The 27,740-nt window shown below is 45.9% G+C and overlaps 1 long non-coding RNA gene across 1 annotated transcript in view; it reads left to right on the top strand.

The window, feature by feature from the left end:
* The window catches only part of LOC118146788 (uncharacterized), a 63,213-nt gene that overhangs the window by 1,632 nt on the left and 33,841 nt on the right, over positions 1 to 27,740 (top strand). The window contains exon 2 of the long non-coding RNA XR_008475939.2: positions 3,239 to 3,357. This is a non-coding gene — a long non-coding RNA (uncharacterized LOC118146788). The remainder of the gene's footprint in view (positions 1 to 3,238; positions 3,358 to 27,740) is intronic.

Below are 27,740 nucleotides of genomic sequence, written 5' to 3'. Positions count from 1 at the left end.
GTGTGCTGGTTATCCCATTCTTTTGCAATCTTGTAAAATGTAAAATTAATATAATGGGTAATACATCCAAGTGGTTTAAAAACAAAAAGGTATAAAGAAAGATGCAGCGAAAAGGAAAATTGCTCTCATTTCTGACCCCTCACTATTGTGTTCCCCCTTCTCATAGGCAGCCACTGTCATTGGTTTCTGGGGCATTCTTTCTGAGAGCATTGTACACCCAGCATCTAATGATGCCCCTCTTCTTCCTCTTTCTTGTTTTAACCTGAAAGGAGGACCTGGGAGTTGATGATAGCCATAGGGTGGAAGGCAGCAGCTGGAGGGAGGAAGCTGGATTTATCTGAGCACCTACTATGTGCCAAGCCCAGATAAAATCTTATCAGTTCCAATGAAATTCAGAGAAAGATTCACTGTCAGAATCTGAAAACATCAGTACTGGAGGGGAAGGTGGAAGTCTTCTGGGCTAATTTCGTTCATTATTGATATGGAAATGATTTGCCCAAAGTTCCAGAGCTTTCTGATTTTTGCTTCTTCTTACTAGGAAAGCAGTTATCCTCTAATAATCCTTCCTTACAGGCAAAAATATTTTATGGTGCACCTGTGTTGCTCACCAGTGGAACGACAGTCTCTGCAGACCTGTGGGTCATCTGGGCCCTGGGCCAGCCTCCTTGTTTCACACCAGCCTGTGGGCGGCCTACCCTTCCTGGCAGCCATCATCCCAGCTCCCTCCTGTTGTACCCACTGCCCCAAATCCCAGGACTTGTCACTGCCAGCTTTTCCCCCTATTGTTCCTTGTCTTCCACCCCTCTCAGGACTCAGGTCACCAGGATAGGTGTCTATCCAATCCCTGCTGAAGTGCCAGCAGGAGAGATGTGGGGAACCCTTCCAAGTAAAGGTGGTTTAACCTGTTGGGGGTTGACTGTGTCACTCCTGCCCACAAATTCAAATAGTGAAATCCTAAACCTGCCAGAACCTTAGAATGTAATTATCTTTGTAGATAGGATCTTTAACGGGGTAATTAAATTAAATCGAGGTTACTAGGGTGGGCCTTAGTCCAATATGACTGATGTTTTTATAAGAAGAGGAAATTAGGATACAGACAGGAACAGAGGGATAACCATGTGAAGACATAGGGAGGAGATTGCTACCTACCCACCAAGCCATGGCCACCTACCCACCAAGCCATGGCCACCTACTCACCAAGCCATGGCCACCTACCATCCAAGACATGGCCACCTGCCAACCAAGACATGGCCACCTGCCAACCAAGACATGGCCACCTGCCATCCAAGCCAAGGTCACCTACCCACCAAGCCATGGCCACCTACCCCCCAAGCCATGGCCACCTACCCACCAAGCCATGGCCACCTACCATCTAAGCCATGCCACCTACTATCCAAGACATGGCCACCTGCCATCCAAGCCAAGGTCACCTACCAGCCAAGTCATGATCACCTGCCCACCAAGGAGTGAGGCCTGGAACAGATCCTTCCCCAGAGCCCTGAGTAGGAGCCAACCCTGCTGACACCTTGATCTCAGACTTCAAGCCTCCAGAGTGATGGGACAATCCATCTCTGTCATTTAATCCGCCCAGTGTGTGCTCTCTTGTCACAGTTGCATTACCCAAGGAACATACCTGGTCCCTTCTGCAGTCACCTGGCTCAGGAGTGGTTCCGGCCAGGAAGTTCTGAGGCCAGGCAATGTCGGGGCACTCCCTAGAAGGACCCAAGGGAGCTATTTGGGAAACAGGAGGGCTGGTGTGGCTTCTCAACATGCCCACCATAAATCTAAGGCCAACCCTTAGAGCCCTGGAAAGCTCTAAGGTGCTGACGGGACCTGCTGTGTGTGTGGTCAACTGAATGCCAGGAAGCCAGGCTCTGTAGATCCCTGGTTCTGACTGTTGTGGAATCTTGGGCAAATCCCCTCACCTCTCTGGGTCTCAGTTTCCTGATCTGTGCAATGGAGAAAAGGATGAGTGTCCCACTTGCTTTGAGGCAGTGGTATGGATTAAATGATTAAAACGCGTAAGTGCAATTGCAAAAATATGGAACCAGCCCATCAGTCAATGAGTGTATAAAGAAACTGTTCTCTCTCTATATATGGTAGAATACTACTCAGCCATAAAAAGGAATGAATTAATGGCATTCACAGCCACCTGCATGAGATTGGAGACTATTATTCTTTTTTGTTTGTTTGTTTTTGAGACGGGGTCTTCCTCTGTCACCCAGTGCAGTGGCACGATCTTGGCTCACTCCAACCTCTGCCTTCCTGGTTCAAGTGATTTGGCACTGGAGACTATTATTCCAAGAGAAGTAACTCAGGAATGGAAAAGCAAACATCATATATTCTCACTCCTAAGTGGGAGCTAAGCTATGAGGATGTAAAGGCATAAGAATGGTACAATGGACTTTGGGGATTCAGGCAGAAAAGATGGGAAGGGGGTGAGGGATAAAAGGCTGCAAACTGGGTTCAGTGTATACTTGCTTGGAATGATGGGTGTAACCAAATCTCACAAATCAGCACTAAAGAACTTACTCATGTAACCAAATACCACCTGTTCCCCAAAAACCTATGGACATTGAAAAATGAATAAATAAAATGTGCTGGCGAGGTGCCGAAGGTACCCCGCATTGGTGATGGCGATGCAGGTGATGGCACTTTCTCTCCCTCGTGGGACTGGTGGTACCCATTCCTGGAGGCTCCACTCTGAGTCTGAGGGGGAACTAAGGCTCTCCTGGAAATACCAGGGCTGCCATTTAGGAGACCCCTGTTGTTTGTCATTTCTTCTTGGTAAGCAGAAAGCTCTAAGCCCTGCAGCCTCTGGTGAACGTCAGAACATTTCAACATCTGAGTCCGTTGTCCCTGGGTCTTGTGTTTTTTTTTTTAAATTAAAAATGCAATAATGTGTTTTGTGGAAAATTTAGAAAGTACAGATAAACAAGAGAGAAAAAAAACATGAATTCTTCTGTTGTACCCCCTGCCTCAAATCCTAGGACTTGTCACTGCCAGCTTTTCCCCCTGTTGCTCCTTGTCTTCCCATCCCTCTCAGGACTCAGATCACCAGGGTAGGTGTATATCCAATCCCTGCTCAAGTGCCAGCAGGAGAGATTTGGGGAACACTTCCGGGGTTGCTTTCAAAGCTGAAGGTCTATCCTTCCAGCCTCTTCTTTAAATGTGTGTATTTTCAGAAAAATGAAACGCTGTTGCACATAATACTTTATAATGTTTTTTGTTTTTAAAGACAGGGTCTTGCTGTGTTGTCCAGGCTGGAATACAGTGGTGTGACCATAGCTCACTGCAGCCTCAAACTCCTGGCCTCAAATGATGCCACCTCAGCCTCCCAAATTGCTGGGATTCCAGGTATGAGCCACTGCACCCAGCCTATAACCCTTTTTTTTTTTTTTTTAAAGAAACAGAGTCTTGCTCTGTCTCACCTAGGCTGGACTTTAGTGGTGTGATCTTGGCTTACTGCAGCCTCTGCTTCCCTGGTTCAAGTGATTCTCTTGACTCAGCCTCCCAAGTTGCTGGAACTACAGGCGTGTGCCACCACACTTGGCTAATTTTGTGTTTCTCGTAGATACCGGATTTCACTATGTTGGCCAGGCTTGTCTTGAACTCCCAACCTCTTGCCGAGGTGATCCTCTTGCCTCAGCCTCCTAAAGTGCTGGGATTACAGGCGTGAGCCACCGTGACTGGCCCCATAACCTATTTTAAAGTCAATGATGCATCACAAACATTTCCCCATGTTGACCTAAATCCATCTCCACTGCAACTTTTTAGTTAGGAATAACCAAAAAGTTCAGATGAATAGTTCTAGAGACCACTAAATGTGGGGAGGAAAAGGGTCCCAGACACAGCTTCTCCTGTCTGCCTAGCATTAGTTCTCAGGTGTGTGTCTCAGCAGGGGCAGGTGAGGTTCCAGGAGAACCCTGAACTTAGGGTCAGATAGGCCAGGAGTCCAGCTTCGGCTCTGCCATTGACAAGCTGTAAATGGGAAAGAAAATGGCTGGGACAAACTGCTTCCTTTCTCCGGCCTCCACCAAGGATTAATGGCATATTGTAAGTGAAAAAGATTTGTAGCCCTGGCACAGTGGCTCACACCTGTAATTACAATGCTTTGGGAGGCCAAGGTGGGAGGAGTACTTGAAACCATGGATTTGAGACTAGCCTGGGCGATGTAGTATGACCCCATTTCTATAAAAAAAAAATTAGCTGGGTATGGTGGTGCACGCTTCTAAGTCCCAGCTACCTGGGAGACTGAGGTGGGAGGATCGCTTGAGCCCAGGAGTTTGAGGCTGCAATGAGCTATGATTGTGCCACTGCAATGCAGCCTGTGTGACAAAGTGAGACCCCATTTCTAAAAATAAATAAATAATAGAAAGAGCTTTGTAAACTGGCAGCCACAATTAATGCAAGCTCATGGATGAACAAAGGACATTTTGTTGGTTTTGCAAAGGAAAAAAATCCTATGTCTGGAGGGTCATGAGTCACCATGAATGAAGGAGAGTCGGGCTTCTAGGGAGGAGGAGAATTTGAAAGAAAGAAAATTCGTATTTGAGTTTTGAGAAAGAATTTGGATTTTGAAAACAGTCTCCTTGGTAGATGAAGGAGTAAGTAAGCTCAGTTTGGAGGAAGGGAAGGAAAAGGTCGATTTTAAGGAAGTCAGTAATAATCAGTAATAGAGATGAGGAGGATGAGAGCTAACCCACAGTGTATTTACCGTGTATCAGACACTGTTCTAAGCACTTCACAGTGGGCTGTGATCATACCACTACACTCCAGCCAAGGCAGTAATGCAGGATGCTCTCTCTAGAAAAATTAAATAAAAAAAAGGAAATAATATTAATAAAATTTTTCTAGAGATGGGGTCTTGCATCACTGCCTGGACTGCCGTGTAGTGGTATGATCAGAGCTCACTGCAGCCTCCAACTTCTGAGCTTAGATGATCCTCCTGCCTCAGCCTCCCAAGTAGCTGGGACCACAGGCATGTGCCACAACACCTGGCTAATTTTTTATTTTTTGTAGAGATCAAATCTTGCTATGTTGCCCAGGCTGGTCTTGAGCTCCTGACCTCAACTGATCCTCCCACCTTGGCCTCCTAAAGTATTGGGATATTAGGAGTGTGAATCACTGTACCTGGCCTATCCCGTTTTTTTTTTTTTTTTGGATGAGAACACCAAGGTACAGAAAGATGAAGGAATTTGTTAAGTGGGGCAGCCAGGGTGTGAGCCTAGGGGCCGTGTGTTCTCCTGGACTGCACACACGCCTGGACCAAGGAGGCAGGGTTAGAGAGTGAGAACCCCCTAGACAGATTGAATTTGAAGATGTGAATATTGCATCTATTTGTCGTCGTCTATTTGGAGACAACATATGTTGAGTAGTTTCTCTGCCTCCTTGGCACTCAGGGAGACTCTCTAGAAGGCATTTGGATTTGTGACAACTTGGGGAGTGCAGGGGTGAGGAGCTGGGAGGAAATGATGGTGTCCCGGCCATTCTTTCTCCAGAGCTCCAGGGTGGTGACCTGCAGGAGAGAGCTGTCTGTTTCCGTTGAGGCCAATGATCTATGTCATTCTTCACCATTGCCTCACCAAGAGGAACTGAGACTGGCAAGAACCCCCACCGTGGCTTGAGATGGACCCTGGGACCCAAAGTGGGGCCCTATGGTGGGTGTGGGCTGTGGTTGATGTCTCTCGGTTCACAAAATAATCACAGCTTCCCCTTCCCCTCCTTCCTCTTCAGTCTTCCCTCCCACCCATTCTTCCTCCCCAGTGTGGCCTGGGGGAAGCAGCAATAGAAGGGGTGGGCAGAGGTGGAAGGAGAGAGTCTGATGCTACTTTCTGGGAGTGGGTGATGAGGGACCCTCATAGGTTACCCTTAGGCCCTGGAGAAGTTTGAGGGAGAATTCTGTGTTCCTTTTGTCCATGTGGGGAGGAAATAGGAGAACCAGTATCATGGAGGCCTGCCCTGCGCACTGCTGTCAAAACCTGCTGACAAGTACACAACCTGCTCTTGCTGCTGTGGTCAGGGTCCTGACACCCTCCGTGGACCCAGAGAACCCATGAAGAAACTTAAATCAGATGCTGTCTCCTCCAGTCCATTCTGACCAGCCTGGGGCTGGCTGGCTGTGGGTAACTGGGAAAACAGCCACACAACAGAAGGTTCTGGAAGCTTCCTGATGGGCTGGCTAAAGGGAGGCCTGAGTGTGGCAAAGGTAGCAGGGGTCAAGTGGTTGGCAGGGTGCATTGCTGATTTAATGAACAATGTGCTGGGTGCTGAGGACTGAGGTCACCACAGCGCACTCCAGTCTCCACACCCCACTGGGTCAAGGAAACATGCCGGAGACAGCAGGTGAATGGACAAATGGTCTTCCTGTCAGCCAAGTACCCGGCCAGAGGTCCCGGGAGGGTGCTGGAGGCATGGGAGGAAGCTGAATGGGCTCCACACAGAGGAATGCTCCACACATGGGCAATCCCCATGCAGAGAGGGATTGGCTTGTCCCCATGGCTGGTCCTTTTTCTTGGGTGTGGGTGTACACACACACACACACACACACACACACACACCTCACATACTTTATGGGTTGATGTATATCTTTTTTAAAAAAATAATTAGTGATATGTGGAATATGAGAATGTTGAACTCATGGAGTAGGGAGTAGAATGGTGCTTACCAGAAGCCTGGGAGTGTGGGTGGTGGGAAGATGTGGTTGGGGAAAGGGGATGTTGGTAAATGGGTGCAGAGTTTCAGTGACACAGGAAGAATATGTTCTGGTGATCCGTTGCACAGTAAAGTGACTGTAGCTAATAATAATGTACGTTTCAAAATAGCTCAAAGAGAGAATTTTACATGTTCTAGCCACAGAGAAATGATAAATATTTGAGGTGATAGATATGCCAATTACCCTGATTTTATCATTCCATAATGGATACATGTATTGAAATGTCACTTTGTACCCCATAAATATATACAGTAAAATTAGTATTTGTCAATACAAATAAAACTTTTGAAAAAGAAGAAATCAGTGGGGAAAATTTTAAACTCTAGCAAAACTAGAGGGAAGATCTTAGCGACTCTCCATGTGCGGTACCCACCTCCCAGCTTTTACAGTCAGCAGCATTTTGCTGATTTCGTTTCATCCACCTTCTCGGTATATTCTAACAACCAGCTGCAATTCCCAGCTTTCAGAATGCAGCTCTCTCTCCATCCTTACAGCAATGCTGGTGGGTCAAGCAGAGTAATTATCGTCATTTTATAAAGAGAAGACCTCAGAGAGGTTCAGGAACTCTTCCAAGGTCATACAGCAACTAGAATCTCTGATGCCTAAGCTGACCCTGTCACTGGCTCACTGACTCATTTCTTTCTGTATTTTTGGACCACAAACATTTTTACTTTTATTGTATGTACTTCATGTTACACTCTACATTGTTCACTAGTCTAGGTGAGATGTTATGTGACATATAGAGGAACGTTATGTATAAAATACCCCAGACCTTTCAAGTTGTGCTATTAATTTCACCAAATGCTCGGAAATAATGCGTTCCTGGGCACAAATTTTATTTCTTCCTTCATAATGCCCACAATATGAAACAACTATTAGTAACTCACCTAAGTATGGCAAAGATGCAAAACAAGAACACAAGAATGGAATGCAAGAGGAAAACAACCCACTTACATGGTAGTCTATAAACAAGTGAAGGCTTGAGAAATGAATGTTAGAACTAAATATAATTTTTTCCATAAACCAGAATTGTATTTATCTTACCTACAAGTCATGTACAAATGCTTGTGAAACAGGCTTTCTTAGAATAAACCGATTTGAATCACTCAGCGCAGTTCAAAGACAAAAAAATTAAGGTCTTTTGTAGAGAAAAGCGTTTTTCTAAATTTTTAATTATTTTTAAATTTTACTCATAGGCTGTGAGCCCAGAGTAGCCAAGAAAAGCCTTTTAAAAGCCGGAGAGATGTCCTTCACACATCTCTCCTAAACCCTGACTTTGCATGTAATGGGCTGTTGATTTGGCTTAATTTTATCACACACCAGACTTGCCACGTTAGCGAAGGGAAGACAAAGGCAGGCTAACAACAAAAGCAATCACAAATACATCAATACATTTCAATTTGAGAGCACATACTGACCGGCTTAGAAAAATAATCATGGTGGACACCGTACTTCATTCTTCTAATAAGCCTGTTGATCTGGTTTCCCTGGTGCCAGCATCTCCACTTTCTACAAAATGGGTGGTCTTTTTCTCCATTCTGCCTCGTGGGGAAGATAATTTGAAGGGTCAAATGGGCTCACACCGTTGATACCTCTGATGCTGATGACAAACGCCGATTTGGGTTCTGCGGGTACATAGAAGTTGCCAGCTTCCCTTGCCATCCTTGCCATTTGAATTTCAGTTCTGTATATCTGCCTCTATTCCTCGTGACGGTGCTGCGCTTTTTCATAGATAAGCTTCCTCCTCGCCTTTCGAAGCATCTTTTGGGCAAACTTCTTTCTCAGGCACTTTGTCTTCAGCTCTGAGAAATTCCTGCGCTTTTTCTTAAGGGTTTCTGGCACAGCAGGAGCGTTCTTCTTCTTTTTCTTCTTCTCTTCTACACCCTCCGTGGTTCCAGCTGGAAAAAGACCATTTTTTTCTTTTTTGAGATGGAGTCTCACTTTGTTGCCCAGGCTGGAGTGCAGTGGCATGATCTTGGTTCACTGCAATTTCCACCTCTCAGGTTCAAGAGATTCTCCTGCCTCAGCCTCCCGAGTAGCTGGGATTACAGGCGCCCATCACCACACCTGGCTAATTTTTGTATTTTTAGTGAGACAGGGATTCGTCACGTTGACCAGGCTGGTCTCAAACTCCTTACCTCAGGTGATCCGCCTGTCTTGGCTTCTCAAATGCTGGGATTACAAGCGTGAGCCACCGTGCCCAGCATCACTGGCTCATTTCAACTGCATTTTTGGATACAGGCAGGTTGTGTGTGTGTGTATGTGGGCGTGTAGGGGGAGCACCTCAACTGAGGGTCCCTGGAACTCTCAGCCTTCCTTTTGTCCCTTTGCTAGCTGCCCTATTGGTTGGAGGGGCCAGGGGCAGAAGCAGGCAAATAAAGCTCTCCCAAGTTTTTCATCGATGGCTTCCTTGAATAGTGGCTGCAGGATGTTTATAAAACTCTGAATCAATTTGAGGAAAAGAGATTTTCAATCAGGAAAGCAGATTGCACTGATAGGGTCAAAAGGCCTGTCGCCAGCGAGGATCACAGCATCTGACATATTAATTTGAGCTGTCAGACTCAATATGTGTAACAGAGACATGGAGGCACAGGTCCTGTTTCTGAAAAGGAGTTGCAAAAAGAAAAAAAAAGGAGGGGAAAAAATCCCACCCTTTGAGGGACTAACCTTTCGCAGATCCTGTAGAAGCAATCCCACCAGTGTGGGGCCAGTGTGCCCTCGGTTCCTGGGCAGGCGGGAGGGGGTGAGAGTACTGGAGCCTTCTCTGCGGGGATGCTGGTCACAGCGCAGCCACGAGTGGTCCTGTCATCTCCCGCATCCCTGCCGTAAGTAAACTTTACCCAACTTTCCACAGACATCCACTCTCTGTCTCTTTCCTTGCTCCACACCATTTGAGTTTCAAAACCCACTGTCCTGTAAAGAAGGCAGATCTGAGCCCTGGCAGGAAGTGCGTTTGTTACTGAGAACCCTTTGATATTTTCCATATGAAACGTTTACGCTGGAGTTGGGCTTTTGGGAGGAAGTCGCCGTGGAGTCCTCCTCACCCAGGGGAGCCCAGGACATGTGGGTTCTGTATGGGAGCTGGGGGCACAGAAGGAACCCGGCACTCCCAGGAGCTGCCCAATTTGTGGGTTAAACATGGAAAAGAGAGTGATGCCGGGAGGGCCCAGTGGTACCCGTGCCGCTTATACCAAGGAATCCTGACAACATGTGAACACACTTCACATCATGGCCAAGACACAGCCGAGGCTCCTGAAATGTTCATTACATTCTTGGAGCCCCTGGGTGCCCTGGGTCATGACTGTAGTGGTGATCTCTTATGTAAAGAAAACTTTTTTCCATCCAATGGAAAAGAATTATAAAATTAGGCACAGTGCTAGCATTTGTGTAGATAGAACTATCTCAAAAGGTTAGCCATGTCCTTATAGTCACATTTGAGTAGATGGAGACAGAAATCTGAATACTTTGCAAATTGCCAAGGTCCCACAGTGTATTAGTCTGCTCTTGTGCTGCTAACAAAGACATACCTGAGACTACGTAACTTATAAATGGAAAGAGGTTTAATGAACTCACAGTTCCACATGACTGGGGAGGCCTCACAATCACAGCAGAAGGAGAATTAGGAGCAAAGGGACGTCTTACATGGCTGCAGGCAAGAGAGCGTATGCAGAGGAGTTCCTCTTTATAAAACCATCAGATCTCATGAGACTTATTCAATATCATGAGAACGACACAAGAAAGATGTGACCCCATGATTCAATTACCTCCCATGGGGCCCCTCCCACAACACATGGGAATTATGGGAGCTACAATTCAAGATGAGATTTGGGTGGGGATACAGCCAGACCATATTATACAGAAAGAGGTGGGAGGGGATTCAGACTCCTGCTGGGTGGGATTCCTGCCTTGCTTAGTCTCTGTAATGCTCGGCCCTTCTGTGCGAAGTATGGAGGGTTTTCTGGGCGGTGGCATGGAAGGGCCCCCCTTGGGGACACAGAACCTAACTTCTTATCTCTGTTCCCAGACCCGTCTCCCTCTCACCATTTGTCCTGAGGTACTTTTCCAGGGCTTCTTGTGTGACGACCACATCTTCTTCCTGCCAGGTGCTTTCTGTCCCATCTTAAAACCGGTTTAGAACCTTGTTTTAAAGATTCAGGGTTTTTTCCTTTCAAAACATTTTGTTATGTGCAAGGAATGCAAACTATTAAAGGAAATAGCTTCTGAAAAAAAACTATTGCCTGAGTTTTGTGGAAGAACTATGGATGCCTTTGCTTTGAGCGGAGACCTGCAATTTTGAAGAGAAAGTAAATAGGGAGGTGTTGGGGGCAGTGGTCCTCAGCCACCAGCTTCTCCCTCCATCTCTGGGTGCAGGATCTGTCTCTGGCTGGAGGAGGTCTGAGTAGTGATGTGGTGGCTGCTGCTTTGTCCCCTCTGGCCAGCTTCCTGGCCTATTACAAAGGACAGCTTTTTAGTCACTTTCTTTCTTTGGGTGAAAAAAGATGGGTGAGATTTACAAGAATAGTTGCATTTTTTTTCTCTTGGTCACTATTCTCCTCCACCTGCCATGTGCACAATAAAATAAATCATAGAGAGAGAGATGGATGAGAGAGAGAAAAAGGGTTGGGGAGAGAGAAAGGGATGAGAGAGAGATTTGTAAGAATACTCACTGGGGTAATAGCTAAAGCATAAGAAACTTCATTTTTTTTTTGAGGGGGGAAATGGGGTCTTACTACTCTGTCACTCAGGTTGCAGTGCAATAGTGTGATCACAGCTTACTGCAGTCTGAAACTCCTGAGCCCAAGTGATTCTCCCTTCTCAGCCTCAGAGCTAGCTGGGACTACAGGTGTGACTACCACATCTGGCTATTTATTTTTTGTAGAAACAGGGTCTTGCTATGTTCCCCAGGCTGGTCTCAAACTGTTAGTCTCAAGTGATTCTCCCACCTCAGCCTCCCAAAGTGTTGGGATTACAGTTGTGAACCATTGTACCTGACTAAGAGTTTTCTTCTTAGTGATGAAAATTGTCTGAAATTGACTGCTCTTTTTTTTTTTTTTGAGACGGAGTTTCTCTCTTGTTGCCCAGGCTGGAGTGCAATGGGGCAATCTCGGCTCACTGTAACCTCCACCTCCAAGGTTCAAGTGATTCTTCTGCCTCAGCCTCCTGAGTAGCTGGGATTATAGGTGCATGCCACCACTCCTGGCTATTTTTTGTATTTTTAGTAGAGACAGGGGTTTCAGCCATGTTGGCCAGGCTGATCCTGAACTCCTGACCTCAGGTGATCCACCCGCCTCAGCCTCCCAAAATGCTGGGATTACAGGTGTGAGTCACTGTGCCTGGCCTGAAATTGCCTGTTCTAATGGTTGCACATATCTGTGAATATATACTTTAAATGAGTGAATTCATGGGGTATATGACTTATATCTCAACAAAGCTGGTAAAGAAAACAGGATCCATCTGTACCAGGACCTGGCCTTGGACTTGAACTTGAAAGATGTGAGTGCTCAGTCTCCACCAGCCCCTGTCCCTGAAGTGGGGTTGCCTGCAGAATCCAGAAGGCACGGAAGAGACTTGTAAAGGGTCTCCATCTCTGAACCAAACCCAGCACCTGACAAGTGGAGGGTCCTAAGGTTAAGTTGGCTCTGTGCTGAGATGTCTGTGACACATTGGTGCTGGGAGGGATATTTGTGATTGTGAGGTCCAAACCCTCATTTCTCAGATGCAAACTGAGGCCCAGAAAGAAGAATTAACTGGTCCCTAGCCACAGCTAGAGTCTGGGTCCAGAAACCCATCTTCTGATGCTCACATCCTTCCCTTCCTTCAGCAAGGAGGACTAAGATACGTGCTGGGGACTTAAGTTAACAGCCAGACCTTATGGAGTGTGCAACATGGTGGGGGCCAATGAGGGGTGGAGGGGTGTAAGTAGGTCATCACATCACAGTTTGAGGGTTTTGATGGGGGAGTGGAGGAGGGTAGACAGACCTTGGGCAGACCTTGGGGTCAGGGGGTGTGCCGTATGCTAGGGAGGGTGTGTGTGTGTGTGTGTGTGTGTGTGTGTGTGAAGGATGGCTTCCCAGAGGAAAGGACTTCTGATCTGTGATCTGACTGCAGACTAGCAATCAGGTGAAGCTTGGGGCTGAAGGTGGAGGGGAGAGAGTAATCTCCCTTGGCAGAGGGTCCAGGGAGGGGTAAGTTGGGAGATACGCAGCACTCAGAAGACATTTTGCATGGCTGAGGAAGATTCCATTCTGGGAGTGAGCAGAAAATGTGGAGCATGGAGAGGGAGGAGGTCTGCACGTTTCAGATTCTGCACGGCCTTCTACACCTTAGTAAGGTGTTTGGATTTGATCTTGAGCTTAATGGAAACACTTTGATGGGTTTTCTGCATGTTTTTTTTGACATCTAGATGCTAAGGGAACTCTCCTCTGGTCCATTGGCCAGGAAGCCCTTGGGTCAGCTTTGTAACAGCTGTTTTTATTGAGCATTTACTGAGTGCCTGGCTCTGATCTAAAGAGAGTATTTAACATGGAGGAGCTCATTTAATCTCCGTTACAACCCAGTAAAGCATCTACCATTATTACTCACATTTTACAGATGTTAATAGCTAACATTTTTGCACCTACTATGCATCAGGTATTGTTCTAAGGACTTTACAGATAGCAACTAACTGATGCCTCATAAGAACCTTGTAGTACTCCATTATTATCCTTCTGTTGTAAACTAGGAGACTGAGGCACAAGGAAGGTAAAAAACTCACCCGAAGTTGCACTGGCCGCTCGCAGAGCTGAGATTCACGGCTGGCAGATCCGACTCCAGAGCTGCTCCCAGCCCCTGCAGCATGGCTGCGGCTGCAGTGCTGCCTGTCACAGGGTCCACCTGCTTCCAACTCTCCCAGCCCCATAAAAGAAGGAAGTCGGAAGAAAAATGAAAAATTTAGACAAAAATGAAATAATTCACCCTTATTGTTAATTTCTTTCTTTCTTCCAAACAAAGAAGCAAACAGTCCTCCCAAACCCAAGCTTATAACCACCTTGTCCAGGGTAGAGGGGAAAAGGCAATGGGCAAGAAGCTAGAACAACATTCAGAGGTGATGTTCAGTCACGGGGTGGGAGTGGGGGTGGGGGTGGCAGGGGTGGGCTATGAAAAGCAGGTTTCACTTCTGGTGGGAAGGTGTAGTTGACAGAGTTCTAAAGCAGTCCCCTCCCCGCTGGCCCCAGTGACATTCACCTCCTGGCATTACTCTTGTGATCATGCTTTGGTGCATGGCTTGCAGATGTAATTAGGGTTAACCAGTAAGATGACCTTAAAACTGGGAAATTTTCTAGGTGGGTCCCACAGAAACTTGTCAGCCCCTGCAAAGCAGAGGGTTTTCTCCAGATGGTGGCAATAAAGGACATCAGAGAGGTTTGAAGTTTGAGAAGGGTTTGGTGTGAGGTGGGGTTCTCTGTTGCTGAGGTGGAGGAAGCCATGGGGCCAGGACCTGAGGGCTTGAGGCTTTTAAGAGCTGAGAGCAGTCCCTGCCCAATAGGTAGGAAGGAAACAGGGACTTCAGTCCTACAAGGAACAAAATGCTGCCAATAAAGGGACTGAGTTTGGAAGCGGATCTCAAGCTCCAGCGAGAGTGCAGCCAGTTGACGCCTTGGTTTTAGGCTTGGAAAGCCTAGAGCAGGGAACCCAGCCACACCATTCTAGACTTCCGACCTACAGAACTTCGAGAAAATAAACGGGTACTGTTTTAAGTTGCTAAGAGCATAGTCATTTGCTATGCACAGGAAACCAATGGAGATTTTGTTACCTGGAAGTGGGGGGTGCTGCCACAACAAACCCTAAAATGCGGCCACAGCTTTGGAATTGGGCAGTGGAAGAATTTTTTTTTTTTGAGACGGAGTTTCGCTCTTGTTGCCCAGGCTGGAGTGCAATGGCGCGATCTCGGCTCACCGCAACCTCCGCCTCCTGGGTTCAGGCAATTCTCCTGCCTCAGCCTCCTGAGCAGCTGGGATTACAGGCACGCGTCACCATGCCCAGCTAATTTTTTGTATTTTTAGTAGAGACGGGGTTTCACCATGTTGACCAGAATGGTCTCGGTCTGTTGACCTCGTGATCCACCTGTCTCGGCCTCCCAAAGTGCTGGGATTACAGGCTTGAGCCACCGCGCCCGGCCGGGCAGTGGAAGAATTTTGAGGACACGATAGAAAAAGCGTAGATTACTTCGGCCAGGCTGCTAGAAACATGGACATTCATGGGCTCAGAGGGAGTGAGGAGCATTCGAGAGAAATCCTAAGTCAACTTGGTGAAAGCCTAAATCATTGGGAACAGACTGTTAGTGGAAATCCGGTGCTGGTGAGGGCTTACAAGGAAGACGTTATTAAAAGTATTGAAATAGAGGTTGCCAAATGGTGATTTTCGAATTTTATCATTTCCTCTGCACTTATAGTTGGAATTCTTTCCAAAATAAAAATAGAACTACCATTTGATCCAGTAATCCCACTACTGGGTATCTACCCAAAGGGAAAGCAACTATTTTATCATAAAGATACCTGCACTTGTGTATCTATTACAGCACTATTCACAATAGCAAAGTCATGGAATCCGCTTATGTGCCCATCGATAGATGACTGATCAAATAGCATAGTATATATACACCATGGAATACTACTCAGCCATGAAAAAGAATAAAATCATGTCTTTTGCAGCAACATGGACAGAACTGCAGGCCATTATCCTCAGCAAAATAACTCAGAAACACAAAGTCAAATACTATATATTCTAACTTATAAGTGAAAGCTGAACAATGTGTATACATGAACATATAGAGAAGAATAATAGAAATTGGAGACTCCAAATGGTGGAAGGTGGGTGAAGGTTGAAAATTACCTATTGGGTACAATGTTCCCTCTTTGGGTGATGAGTACACTATAAGCTTAGGCACCACCACTATGCAAAATATACACACAAGAAGTCTGCACTTGTACCCCTAAGTCTTGTTTTTTTTTTGAGATGAATTCTTACTCTGTTGCCCAGGCTGGAGTGCAGTGGCACAATCTTGGCTCACTGCAGCCTCTGCCTCTCGGGTCCAAGTGATTTTCCTGCCTCAGCCTCCAAGTAGCTGGGACTATAGGCACCAGCCACCATGCCCAGCTAATTTTTTGTGTTTTTAATGGAGACAGGGTTTCACCATGTTAGCCAGGATGGTCTCGATCTCCTGACCTCATGATCCACCTGCCTTGGCCTCCCAAAGTGCTGGGATTACAGGTATGAGCCACTGCGCCTGGCCGTACCCCTAAATCTTTAAAAATAAATAAAGAAGTGGATTGGGAAGAGGGAGAGAGATGTTACTGGAAAGGGGTTTCAATCCAAACCCTAAGAGTTCTTTTATCCACACAAGAAAAGAATTTGAGGCGAATCCGTAGAGTAAAGTGAAAGCAAGTTTATTAAGGAAGAAAAGAAAGGAAAGAATGGCTACTGCACAGGCAGAGCGGCCCCCAGGGCTGCTGGTTGCCCAGTTTTATAGTATGCTAAACAAAGATTATTCATGAGTATTTTGGGAAAGTGTGGGCAATTCCCAGACCTGAGGGTTCCTCCTCTTTTTAGACCACACAGACTCTCTTCTTTCTTTTTCTTTCTTTCTTTTCTTTTTCCTTTCTCTCTCTCTCTTTCTTTCTCTTTCTTTCTTTCTTTCTTTCTCTTTCTTTCTTTCTTTCTTTCTTTCTTTCTTTCTTTCTTTCTCTTTCTCTCTCTTTCTTTCTTTCTTTCTCTTTCTCTTTCTTTCTCCTTCCTTCTTTCCTTCCTTCCCTCCCTCCCTCCCTCCCTCCCTCCCTTCCTCCCTCCCTCTCTCTTTCTCTCTTTCTTTCCTTCTTTCTTTTTGATATGGAGTTTCATTCTTGTTGCCTAAGCTGAAGTGCAACGGCACAATCTCAGCTCACTGCAATCTCCACCTCCTGGGTTCAAGTGATGCTCCTGCCTCAGCCTCCCTAGTAGCTGGGATTTTAGGTGTACACTACCACGCCCGGCTAATTTTTTGTATTTTTAGTAGAAACGAGGTTTCACCATGTTAGCCAGGCTGATCTTGAACTCCTGACCTCAGGTGATCTGCCCGCCTCAGCCTCCCAAAATGCTGAGATTACAGGCGTGAGCCACCACACCCAGCCCACATTGGATAACTTTCTGATGTTGCCACGGCATCTGTACACTGTGGCACTGGTGGGAGTGTCTCTTAGCATGCAAATGCATTATGATTAATGTATAATGAGCAGTAAGGACAGCCAAAGGTCACTCTTGTCGCCATCTTGGTTTTGATAGTTTTTGTCTGGCTTCTTTACTACATTCTGTTTTTCTCAGCAAGGTCTTTATGACCTGTATCTTGTGCTGACCTCCTCTCTCATTCTGTGACTTAGAATGCTTAGCTTCCTGGGAAGGCAGCCCAGTAGGTCTCAGCTTCATGTTACCCAGCCTCTATTCACGATGGAGGTGCTCTGGTTCAAACGGCTCTGACAAGAGTATCAAAAAAAACGACCTATCACGTGCTGTGCTCATTACAAGCGGGACAAAATAATCTGTCCACCAAACCCTCATGACATGAAGTTTACTTATATAACAGACTGGCCCAGGAACTTAAAAGTTTACAAGAAAAAAAGAAGTGCTTTCTTCACCAACTCTTTGGTTAGCTTGATGTATAGTTCACATAAGAAAGGCAGTGGGTTTGGTTCTTTTTCTTTATTTATCATTTTAAACAATTTTTACACTGTTATACCAATCAAATTTGTCAATCATACCATAATAAGGTTGAAAAAAGTAAAAAAAAAAAAAAAAAAGTGCTGAGTCCCAGTAAATTGATAGGTCACAGAATGTCAGAGCCCAAATCTGAACAGAGGCTTTCTGATGGTTTAGCCTGTGGTCTTAACCACCACATCCCATTTTCTCCCAGGAAGAGGAAAATGGTCGTGAGATAATGTTAAGTGAATATGACAGAATATAAAAACATAGCTCCAGGAACCCGACCTATTTATAGATGTATAGTGAAAGACGGAAGGAAATACACCACAAGTTTCACAGTGGTTACCCCCGAAAAGTTTAAAAACAAAAAGTATCCACAGCACTTGCGTTCGCTGGTTTCTGTTCCTCTTAGAGGCTGCTGAGACCCCCACATAACGTATTGAGTCTTTTCGGCATGACCATGAAGACCAAGTTTCTTGTTTATAAAAGTTGCAGTAGTCTTGCTCTTGAATGCTGGCAAATGTCACTGGGGCAGTATGGACGTGTCCTTCTCTAAGGGGAGAGGGGAAGCATTAGCTATTAACATCTGTAAAATGTAATAATGGTAGACACTTTATTGGGTTGTAATTGAGATGAAATGAGCTCCTCTATGTTAAATACTCACTTTAGACCAGAGCCAGGTAGCCAGGTCACACACTCCTAGCTGTGTGACCTTGGACAAGTTACTTACCCTCTTTGTGCCTCAGTTTACTCATCTCTGACATGGGGAGAGTTATAATACTGATCTTTATAGAGTTTTGGAAGGTTAATGCAAGATACTTAGCACAAGAAGTACTCAACCCATGCTAGTTATACTTATTCAAGAAAGGCTGGAAGAGTCATTGGCTTTGGATAGTTTTGTAGTTACGGGAATTTAAGGGAGAGACTTTTCAGGTGCTACGAGGATCACGGCCAAGCCCAGTCTCTGCCTCCTTGACACGTATTTTTCTCCATCCAATTTACCTTGGCGTGAAGAATAATTCATGGGTATGTTCTCATCCTGGTCCTCAACATAAATCTTCCTTCCCTGTGCACGTGGTGACAGCTCCGTAGGTCTCCTGGAGTTTCTTCTCTGAGTTGCCTATTAATGTTGTCTACACAAAGAAAGACCTTGGGGTGCCTGCCTTTCCCTGAAGCCATCCTTCTTCTGAGAAAGGCAGGCAGGGGTGAGAGGCAAGGGCGGGGCTGAAGAAGAGGGAGAAAGGCCATCCTTAGCACAATGTGAACTTGAGATTCGGGTCTGGAGGATTGGGCAGCACCTGTCAGAAAAGCACACACATACTGCCTCCTGCACCACCCCCTGGAAGTCAGGAGAAGGGTCATTTCTATAGCTATAGAGTGAAACTGACGCTGGCCCTGGGGAGGAAGGGAGTGATTATTTGTGAAGCTTGTTTCTTGGTTTGATTTTCTTCTTAAGCATCACATTTGCTTCCTTTTAAAAAAATGAAACAAGTGCATGCTGCTCAGCCATTTCCGTCCCGTTCCCAGCCTTGATAATCTGCCAGATTGACTCCTGTAAAACAGCTCTTTCTTCTTTTTTTTTTTTTTAAGACAGAGTCTCTGTTGCCCAGGATGGAGTGCAGTGGAGCAATCTTGGCTCACTGCAACCTCGGATTCAAGTGATTCTAACGCTTCAGCCTCCCAAGTAGCTGGGATTACAGGCACCCACCACCTTGCCTGGCTAATTTTTGTATTTTTAGTAGAGATGGGGTTTCACCATGTTGGACAGGCTGGTTTTGAATTCCTGACCTCAGGTGATTCGTGTGCCTTGGCCTCCCAAACTGCTGGGATTGCAGGTGTGGGCCACCGAGCTCGGCCCCTAAAAGACCTTATTTTGGGTGCTGTCAAAGCTCAGATCCTCTGTTGGGCTCACCAGAAGTGAGCACACTCATTCTATTTCTGTTGCAAATGTTTGAACCTGAAGCCACAGTGAAAAAGAGAAAGCAATCCTCTAGGAAATGTTCTTCATTTTGCGGCATCAGTCGAGGCGTGTTGGGAATGTCAGGGAAGTTTGCCCATTCGCTCATATCATTCACCGATTCATGGCTTTGAGAAATACTTAGTGATTCTTTTAAATAACGTTCTTCGAACTTTTAAAATACCACAACTCCTGTCTATTTAATAAAATCTTAGTGAAACCCAGTAGATGAGGGTCTGAACTGAAATTCAGAGGGAATCGGCTCACCTGAGGCATCCCTAGTTGGTTAATGAGGGAATATCTTGTATCCCAGCATTTGGATTTCTAACCCTTAGGTGGACTATGCCCTGGCTGTTTGCTGCATTTTATAGGGAAGTACGGGCAGTCTGGAACTTACAAGTGAGTTCTGTTCCAAAAGTTCATTTGAAAGTCAGTTTGAACTTGGAATATATTTGCCTGTGGAAACCGGGGTATAGGTGGTAGTGAAGTTCCCAGCCCAGCCCAGTAATACCTATTTAATTCACAATATGTTGGAATTATAGAACTAATAACTATCAGCTTTGTGTTATTCTTTTTTTTTTTTTTGAGATGGAGTTTTGCTCTTGTTGCCCAGGCTGGAGTGCAGTGATGCAATCTCGGCTCACTGCAACCTCCGCCTCCCAGGTTCAAGTGATTCTCCTGCCTCAGCCTCCTGAGTAGCTGGGACTACAGGCGTGAGCCACCATGACTGCCTAGTTTTTGTATTTTTAGTAGAGATGGGGTTCCATCATGTTGGTCAGGCTGGTCTCGAAGTCCTGACCTAAGTGATCCACCTGCCTCAGCCTCCCAAAGTGCCGGGATTACAAGTGAGGCACTGTGCCCAGCCAGCTTTGTGTTATTAATAGTACTGCAAAAACCATGTATTTACTGCTGGTAGGGCAGTAACATATCACCCGTGGGACACTCAACTAACCAGCAATATCACCCCTGTGGAGCACAGTAGGGATCTAGTAAGTGAGCAAAAATGGCCTTTGCATGTGTAAAATAAATGCTTCTGATTTTCCTTAATCCCAACAGAATGTAAAGCCAATGAAGGAAGGGATTCTATGTTTTAGTTTCCTTCTGTATCCCCGGCACCTAGTGGCACATAGGGCGGGCATGGTAAATTACTGTGGAATGAATACATGCACTAAAGCTTCATAGATTTCTCAAGGAAGGGACCCTTGCTTGAATCTAGTTATGATTACTTATCACACAATTCCAGCAAGCCTGGTGATTTAGTTTCCAAGCCCACTGCATTTAGAAACAGCAAATTAAAGGCTGATATTGGCAGATCACACTGACACAGTCAGAGGTGACCAGCCTTAAGGGTGGAGACAGAGAAACTATAAAAAGCTGACACAGGAACTCCGGGAGCATATAGCTCAGTAACCTTGGGGGTCATGATTATAAAGCAAACGTTAATTAATGCTCCATAATTTAATTTTTCACTTCTATTTAAGAATGTAGTAAAGTATGTGTGGAAGTTGTAGGAAACTTGAAGAAAAAGTTGTTTCTTTTTTTTACAAATTATTTTTTGAGACAGAGTCTTGGTCTATTGCCCAGGCTGGAATGCAATGGTGTGATCTCAGCTCACTGCAACCTTCTCCTCTTGGGTTCAAGCTATTCTCCTGCCTCAGCCTTCCAAGTAGCTGGGATTACATGCGTGCACCACCATGCCCAGCTAATTTTTTATATTTTTAGTAGAGATGGGGTTTTACCATGTTGGCCAGGCTGGTCTCGAACTCCTGATCTCAGGTGATCCTCCTGCCTCAGCCTCCCAAAGTGCGGGGATTACAGGTGTGAGTCACCTGGCCAGAATCACCAGTTTTTGAAGGCGTAGCTGAGGAGCTAGTGAAGATTCTGCCGTGTGGAGATAAACTATCTTCTCCCAGATGCAGTATGCACCCTACATTAATGACTGGTCTGCAGTATCTCCAACAGGAAGGATATATTGGACAAAAAACTAAAGGCTGAATGTAAAAGCGACCCTGCTTACCACTATCCCCATGGATCCATGTGGGGAATTTCTTCTTCTCAATGTCATGTAGGGCTAAAGGCATTGCTTCTTAGAGGAGGAGTGCTTCTACTGGGTAACAATCCCAGTCAGCTCTAGCTATGACCAATGCCTGGCCACTTCAGGCTCCTTATGCCAAGAGATGAGAAAGCTGGGATAGACGCCACCTGTCTGTCAGGTGCAATTGACCCCAGTGATCAGGGGACTAGGGCTTGTGACACATGACAGGGGCCAGAGAATAATATGATTGGTCCTGGGATGTCTCATTGCATACCTCTGTCCATTTTTTTTTTTTTTTTTTTTGAGACGGAGTTTCGCTTTTGTTACCCAGGCTGGAGTGCAATGGCGCAATCTCGGCTCACTGCAACCTCTGCCTTCCTGGGTTCAGGCAATTCTCCTGCCTCAGCCTCCTGAGTAGCTGGGATTACAGGCACGCGCCACCATGCCCAGCTAATTTTTTTTGTATTTTTAGTAGAGACGGGGTTTCACCATGTTAACCAGGATGGTCTCGATCTCTTGACCTCGTGATCCACCCTCCTCAGCCTCCCAAAGTGTTGGGATTACAGGCGTGAGCCACTGCGCCTGGCCCCATTTTTTATAGAAAATGAACAAGTACAGCAGCCATATCCTGAGAAGGGTGTGGTGACCAGGGCTCAGTCCCCTCAAAGATGTAGGTTTGGGTCACCCCACCAAGTAAGCCACCTAGATTGGTAAAGGTGCTAGTCAGGGCTGAGGTCATCTAGAATAGGTGGTAGAGGAGGGCGATGGTGAGTATCAGTCATAACAGTTGGGACTGGATTTCTCTAGGAAAGGAGATCAACTGAAATCCTGCAGGAGCTCTTCCCAGGCGGCGTGACTTAGACTAAGTGAGTGCACCCTGGCGGCACTGTGGATAGTGTGGTGGCTGCTCTGATCTATCTTCCATACAGCTCCTTTCAGCTCCTTCCAGAAGCTCCTTTGCCTACAACTCTGCAGGTTTGTTCCCTGCAGATGATTCAAGCTGTGTTTCCTTCTCCAGAACTTGTCTTCTGCCGAAGGGTGCTGCCTTGCCACTAGCTTATACTCCTTCCTCAGGGACCACTTGTATCCAGGGACAAGGTGGCTCCCTGAACAGCTCCTTGCCGCCATTTTGTGATGCCACCATCTTTAACACCTGGCTTTTGAAGTCTTATGGAGAGGTCTCTATCCAGGGAGTACACTGGATACTTTTGAAGTCTCTGTGGAGGAGGAGATCGCGTACTGGAGACTAACACTATGCTGGCCTGGACATGTTACATGACCCTTACACCCCATGTTCCATTGGTGAGATCCAGTCATGTGGACTGCTCTAGCTGCACGGGCTGGGGTGTGGGTGGTGAAAACTGTAGACTGGGAATCTACTCCCCAGAAGCAACTCAACATGGTGTTGGGGGAGCATGGATCTTTGCTGGCCAAGAGTTGCTTCTACCACAGCAACCTAAGCGAAGCTGTGAAGTAAGTGAGGTTTGTCTTCTCCATCCAGCCCATCTCCCCACAGCCTCCCAATTCCCAGGCTCTTGACCTCTTTTTTATTTTTTTTTTGAAGATGTGCTCTCAGAGAGCTGTTAAATAACTAACCAAGGAATTAGCTGGTAATCAGACAAGCAAATTAATACCTAGCCCTTAGACTAAGTGAACAAATCTGGGCGGCACTGTGGGTGGACTGTGGCGGCTGCTGTGGTCTGTCTTCCATACAGCTCCCTTCAGCTCCTTCCATAGCTCCTTTGCCTGCAGCTCTGCAGGTTTGTCCTCTGTAGATGACTCATAGCATGAATCTTTGATGGCCAGTAGCTGTTTCTACACCATCCTAAGCAAAGTTCCTAGGCATTTGGATTCTCTCCCTTCCCAAGACAAGCCCTTCTACAGCTCCATGCTTTCACTAATGTGGTGACCTCTGTCCAGAGTACTGTTCTCTTCTGGCTGTGAAAGTTTGATTTTTCTCACCCTTTAAGATCAAGCTCACATTATTATTATTACGATTATTATTTTGAGACAGAGTATTGCTGTGTTGCCCAAGCTGGGGTGCAGTACTATGATCATAGCTCACTGTAGCCTCAAACTCCCAGGCTCAATGGATCTTCCCGCCTCAGCCTCCCAGGTAGCTGGGACCACACAGGTGCATGCCACCACACCCAGCTAATTTTTAGTTTTTGTAGAGATGGGGTGTCACTATGTTGCTCAGGCTGCTCTTGAACTCCTGACCTTAAACAGTCCTTCTGCCTTGGGCTCCCAAAGTGCTGGGATTACTGGTGTGAGCCACCATGCCCAGCCCCAGCTCAGATTATTAAAAAGATAAAAACGAAACAAAACAAAATAAAAAAAATCCCTAAACAGATGTTGGAGAGGATGTGGAGAAAAAAGAATGCATATACACTGTTGGTGGGAATATAAATTAGTACAACCTCTATGGAAAATATTATTGAGATTTCTCAAAGAACTAAAAATAGAGCTACCATTCAACTCAGCAATCCCGCTTCTGGGTTTCCACCCAAAGGAAAAGAAATCAGTATATCAAAAAGATACCTGTATGTGTATGTTTATTGCAGCACTGTTCACAATAGCAAGGGTGTGGTATCAACCTGAGTGTCCATCAGTGGATGACTGGAAAAAGGAAATACAGTGTATATACACAATGGAGTAGTATCCAGGTACAAAAAAGAACCAATTCAGGTATTTTGCAGCAAATGGATAGGACTAGAGGACCGTTACATAAAACAACTCAGACACAGAAAGACAAATACCTCATGTTTTCACTTACATGTGGGAGGTAAACGATGGGTCCAAATGGAAGCAGGGTGTGGAATGATGGAACTATGGGGCTGGGGAGTGAGAAGGGTTGAATAATTAAAAAAAAAAAGACCCGGCTCAGAATTCATCCTCTCGGTGTTCCTGATCCTTTGAACATCTTTGGGTTGTAGCATTTATCACACTATCGTATAAATAACTGTTGACCGGAAGTCTGCTTTTCCAGGGGCAAACATAGTGCTTAATTCACAAGGATGTAAATGCCCACAAGAGCAGTTCCATGGGGTTGGGGATTCTTTTTTCACTCTTTTCTCCCTGGGGCCTAGGGCAGTGTTTGGACTTGCTCAGCATTCGTAGAGTGAACAATCTGTTTTAACGCATCTGCCCCAGCACAGTGCCTGGCCTGCCATAGGTGCTCAGTTATTGACGGACAGCGTTTGCAAGGTCAGAAGTGTTTACTAATCCTTGCTAGCAGAGGAGTTTCAGATATTTTATTTGAAGGATAGTTCTTTTCTTTAAAGATAGTTTTGATTCTGGAAAGTCCCTCTAGGTCTTGCTCAAATTATTCTACCTGGATGTGCACATATGTGTGACACACACACACTCCTTTATTCTCCAGCCCTCCTAAATCCTTTTGAAGATAGGGGACCAAGGAAATGAGTTCTTGTAAAACCATTTCCTTGTTTCTCAACCCCAGGAAGATAAACCCTGTTGGGTTGAGTTGCCAGATTCCGTGCCCCATTGCTCCCACCCTGGCCCGGGGCCCCCACCCCCAGGGCTGCCTCATCCGGCAGGCCAAGCTGTTCCCACAAAGACACTGAGCCTGAGACTTAAATTGGATTTGCCTGTGGCTTTGCACTCTTCATGTCCTCCCGCCTTCGTTTTTGATGTATCGTTTTAATCAGTCCTAGTCAATCATTCCCTCTCTGTTTCGCTCACCATAAACACAACCCCTTGCCAAAAAAATTATGAATGTATTAAATGATTTTATTACAGTAAACTGCAGATTGTACCGTTGTAAACACAGGTGCCGTTCCAACCCCACACCCTCCAGCTCTGTCCAGACCTGCAGGGGTGCCGTGTAGGGAGGGAGGGAGAAAAAGAGAAAGGGACCATCACTGGGAGTCCAAGAAACAGGAGGTCATTTGGTTCAATGCTTCTCCATAGATGGAAGACACTGAGGCTCCGGTTGGTGAAGACACCGGTCTCAGGTCACACTGACACTTTATGGTAGAACCAGTGTCAGAACTGGGGTCATCTGATATTTAAGACTCCTCCCCTGACAGCCCTCTGTTATCCTCTGTCTTTCTCTTATTCATTTTAGGCACATTTCACTCTAGGACAAATGCCAGTGGAGGGAGTGGGAGAATCTGAAAACTGAAATTGGCCCGAGGCTGTCTATAAATTGTGGGTCTTAATCTTTTTGTCCCGAGGGTGGGGTAAATGTCTTCCTGCCTCCAGTCCTGGGATGGGGTGGTGGGGACTTCCCCTTCTCTAGGCTGACAGACTTGGGCATTGTTCTGGGGACGGGAATGGGGAAGTCCCTGGGAAGCAGGGAGGCTTCTTCTGCGATGAGGCCTTGTGGAAGCTGCCCAGACCAGAGCCTGCTGCTCCGTGAGGAGGGGTGCTTCATTCTGGGATAGATTGGCAGCTCTTGAAGGCTTGGGAACCTGTTTTCAGAGTGGCTGGCCTGATCGCTGATGCAGCCATGGAGTTTAGTTTCTTTTGGTACAAGAAATGCTTTGGGGGTAATGTCACCAGTGGAGCTACCGTAAAAATCTTCTGTTACTGACCGTGAGAAAGATCTTCTAAACAAGTGATTGATCACGTGGAGAGGGACTCAGAGAAGACTCCTAAGATAGGACTATTTTAGAGACATCATCCATAGGTTATCCTATGGTTCTCCCCAGTGAGAATTTTCTTGACCAAAGTTATCCAGCCCTTTGGGATTCAGTATATGAGTGACACGTGTGCACACATACATATGCAATATTTGGTTAACATGTATACGTGTCTAGTCTTCACATCTGCTTTTTCCTGTTCCGGTTTGTTTCTTGGTTTTGACACATCTGGACCTCCACAGTAAACAGTTCCAGTGTTTACCAAGCAGCTCCAAAGGTTACATTTGTTTCCCAAAGTTTTTATTCCTCCTTTTGGGTAAGTTTCAGCTCAGAAGAGAAGCTGTTTTTTTGCTGAGCCTGAGCTGCATGAGCGAGGCAGGAACACAGATCCATCTGTTGGAGATTGGAACATAAATAGCCCCTTTTAAAAATAAATCTCCGCTTTTAACTCGGTAGATAAAAATATCTGAATAAAGGACAATTCTTAATCTCTACCTTCTTCCCTGCTTAACTCAAACGTTTCTAAGTGGAGTTTTTCCCCTTCTCCTTTTACAGGTTTCATTTTGGCTTTGATTCTGCCGAGTTTACTGACAGATTACTTCATTTTAACTATATGGCTTTTCTGTCTAGTGGGAGGCATATTTCTAAGTATCATATTTATCAAAAGAGCTCTGCAAAACAAGGGCCAGAATTACTCTTTTGATGGTTCCCCCTCTAACTACAACCACAATAAATTTTGTGAGAAAGAATGTTCGACTGGGGACCTTTTATGTTAAAGCCGAGAACCTGGGTTCAGACATTGTCACTTTCAAACCTCCACCACTTGGGTTGTTTTTTTCCCCTCTCCCCCCCTCCCCGGGCAGAAATCTCACATCTGGTCTCACTTGCAAGGCTGGTCCTTCGTTCCCAGGGGCGCCATATTTTCCCCCCTATAACTTTAAATCAGAGGAGCATTTCAGTAAATCACAGGGAACACTTATTTATTGGACATAGTTTTGGGTCTCTTAAAGCATGGAAAATAAATTTAATGGAGCGTTAGGAGCATTTCTCCAATCTTTTGAGGGATTACTTGGGGAATTTGTCAACCGCGCCAAGCCCAGCAGCATGATCCAGAGAGATGGGAAGGAAATGACGGGAGAATCTTCTCAGAGGACCCAGGTGGATCCTAAATCACTCCTAGAAAGATGAATATGAGAGGACCAGTTGCCAGCAAGGTTGATAGGCAGCATCGCCATTTATTTAATAAACTATCATTTCAGCGGGAGGGTGACTTTAATCTGAATTATATTTTGTTTTTGTCATCTACTCTTGCCAAGTAATTTATGGAGCACCTTAGCATGCTTCTTAACCTCAAATGGCAGAGGAGGGAAGTGAAAAAGGGGGCTGGAGGAAGGAAAAAAGAAAGATGGGGAAAGCAAAAAGGGAAGGGAGCCCCTCTAGGGGACTGAAAACCTTGAGGAGAATGTAAAAGCAGGGCAGAGAGAGATTCATGGCAGCGGCCGGTTGGGTGGGCAAGCTTCATTCGAGGTGTCCTAGGGTGGGAAATGAGGGGGGATGGGCTGGTCTTTCTTCCTTGAGGGAAATAAGTGAGGAGGAGCATCTTGAGCTTTAGGAACCTGAGTGAGGCCTTGATGCTCAGGGTTGCAGGAGCGTTTCTTTAGAGGAGGGAGATGGAAGGCGGAGCTGCTGATGTAACTCCCAGGAGGACATGCTTCTCCT

This window comes from Callithrix jacchus, chromosome 13, assembly GCF_049354715.1.
Source record: "Callithrix jacchus isolate 240 chromosome 13, calJac240_pri, whole genome shotgun sequence".
Taxonomy (NCBI): Eukaryota; Metazoa; Chordata; class Mammalia; order Primates; family Cebidae; genus Callithrix; species Callithrix jacchus.
Note: the sequence above shows the minus strand (reverse complement) of the source record. Positions and strands in the feature narration are given on the sequence as shown.